The sequence below is a fragment of the Trichosurus vulpecula genome, assembly GCF_011100635.1.
Source record: "Trichosurus vulpecula isolate mTriVul1 chromosome X unlocalized genomic scaffold, mTriVul1.pri SUPER_X_unloc_1, whole genome shotgun sequence".
NCBI lineage: Eukaryota > Metazoa > Chordata > Mammalia > Diprotodontia > Phalangeridae > Trichosurus > Trichosurus vulpecula.
The window spans coordinates 9,110,460-9,113,416 of record NW_023494377.1 but is presented as its reverse complement, the minus strand read 5'-3'; positions in this window follow the sequence as shown (position 1 = coordinate 9,113,416).

The window sequence follows — 2,957 nt, the reverse complement described above, 5'->3', positions numbered from 1 at the left end:
CTTTTTGTTCTTTCCATTTACATTGTTGTTATTCAGTCATGTTTGACCCTTCGTGACCCCATTTGGGGTTTTCTTGGCAAAGATGCTAGAGTGGTTTGCCATTTCCTTCCCCAGTGGATCCATTTTGTCAGGCAATCAGAGGTTTAGTGACTTGCCCAGGGTCACACAACTAAGAAGTGTCTGAGGATGGATTTGAACTCAGGTCTTCCTCACTGCAAGCCCAGTGCCGTATCCACTGAGGCACCAGCTGCCCCCTTTATGTTGTTGTAGTCATTGCATACAAGTGGTAGTGTGGCATAAAGTTTCCTAGTAAATAGGAAACTGGAATATGACATAATAGATAGGGACCTGGAGGTAGGAAGACCGGAGTTCAAATTCTGCCTTAGTCACTTACTGGCTGTGTGATCTTAGGTAAGTCACTTAACCTGTTTGCCTCAGTTTCCTTATCTTATAATGAAGAGATTGGACTAGATGGCCTCTGGGGTCCCTTCCAGCTCTATAGCTATGCTTCTATGAACTTTCTGTGCTCCAGTTTCACCATTTATAAAAAGGGGCTAATTGTTCTGGTCCTCACTTACCTTACAGGACACCCTAAAGTCTGGACACATAGGCAAAAATTCCTATTTTCAAGAAATGAAATGAATGAAATTTCAACATTTTTAATTGGAATATTAACAAATAACATCTTCAATATGATTGCCGTCAGTTGTGACGCAAAGGTTGATGCGCTTTGCAAGATTCACGTGACCTCGATGCAATAACTCCACATTGCTGTCAATTTTAGCACATTCACTCTTTATGCATTTATGCATTCAGTCAAGTGTGTTGCGTCTGATTTTCATTGAGTACACTTCTCCTTTAACATACCCCAGAAAAAGAAGTCAAGGGGGCTAAGGTAGGTTAATATTCCGAATATTTCAAAATATTCATTTTTTGCCTCTGTGTCCAGACTTTAGGGACACCCTGTATTATAAGGGAAACATTCTGTCCATCTTAAAACTATTACTTTCCAGGGAATTATAAATCAATGAGTTTTTTAAGGCAGGGAAAGAAAGAGAGGGGTAAAGAGAGGGGACAGAGTTTGGGGTTGGCTAAAGCAAGTGGGAAATTTGAGGGCAGATGGAGTATGGTGGGGAGAGAAGACTTTTTAAAATTCTGGCCTCAGACCACAAGGCTTACAAAGAAAAGGAAGAACAGTACAAATAAGCTTCACAATATCCAGTCACTCCGTCGTCACCACTGCAAGAGGGGCTGTCTTGTAAAGAACTAATTACTGGACAACACAAGGAATGTACAAACATTGCAAAGCTTACTGAATCGAATTGTTGCCTGCCAAAGCCTAGAGTGATCCCCTGAAAACATATTTACCAAGCATGTGCTATGCACCCAACCTCTGTACTATACGTTAGATTGGGCTCCACAGTTCAAGTCTGACCTTCCCAAGGGCAAGATCTATACGATGGGGTTCCGGGCATTCTGAACTGGAAGATAGCATCTACTTCAAGCTCTCCATTTTTCAGATGAGGGAACTGGGGCACACCAAGACCACACAGGGAGCAAGGGGGCTCTCTGCCCATTGGTGGGCACACAGCAGGGCTGGACGAATGCCGGAGTCCATTTACTGAGCCTACAACAGATCTCCTGTTTGTAGCGTCAGGTAGTCTCCAGCCTGGCTCTCACACACAGCACCAAAGGCTGTCAAATAACTCCAAGCAAGCAGATGGAGTCCAGGATCTGGAGTTGGGTCCAGAGTTAGGAGGATTCACTTTGGATTGACTTACTTGGATACCAGTTGTATACAAGTAATAAATAAAAATGTAGTCATAAAAATATAAATAATGTAATAATGTAAAATAATAATGTAAAAATGTAATATAAAAATGTAATAATAAAATATAAGCTCCTTGAGGGCAGGGGCTGTTTTGTTTTAGTCTTTACCTCCCCAGCACCTAAAGTGCCTTTCGTGTCCTGGGTGCTTCTTGAATTGATCTCCAGCTCTGCTACTTTGTGTGTATGTCAGCTTGGGCAAGTTACTGCCTCAGTTTCCTCATCTGCAAAATGAGGGGGATTGGGCTAAATGACCTATAAGGTGCCTGAAGGCTCAGGATCTTAGAGTTTAAAGAGTTGGAGATGATCGGTTCTATCTTCAGCACCGAGTGCCCGCTGTAATATACAGAGAAAGACAGTCACTAGGTGGTGCAGTTGTCCAAAGGAAAAAAAAAAGGAAGGCGTCCAAAGCCTGCTTATTGCCAATTTCTGGGTTGTTTCTTACGCTGATGTGGTTACGGTCATCAACACTTGATACCTCAGTTGTGTGACGGCAATTCTCCCAAACAGCACAACCTTGACGGAAGTTCTGCTATGGAGCCTAGCACCTCTGAGAGAGGGCTCAAGTATCCTGCAATGAGATTAGTCTGAAAGGTCTCCCCTTTGTCATATTGTCAGAAAACAGGAAAGAGGGGAATGGAAGAGGGGGCAGGATGGAATTTGGCACCTCTGCCGCTGAAGGAGGCCTCTTAGGAAATACAGGTTGGGGCAATTCATGGGTCTTCACCTTCCAGAGCCTATATGCACTTACACTCCCCACCTCAGTTTTTTTTTGGGGGGGGGCAGGGTTAATTAAATTGTATTAATGTCATTTCTAAGTATATCCCTCTCCCCCAACCAGCTAGCCATACCTTTTGGGAAAAAAACTAAGAGAGAGGGAAAAAAACATTTAAAAAAAACCAACCCATATTTACCCACCTCAATCTACTGAGTCTGACTGTATCCCATGCCCAGAATCTCCCAAGAAAGGAGGTGCATTTCTTAAACTCTTCTACAACAAACTTTATAATCAGCACTCTGTTTCTCTTTTTTCTCTGCTTCCATTTACGTTGTCATCACATATATTGCTTTCCTGGCTTTGCTTGCTTCTCTCTGCATCAGTTTATATCAGTCTTCCCATGCTTCTCTGT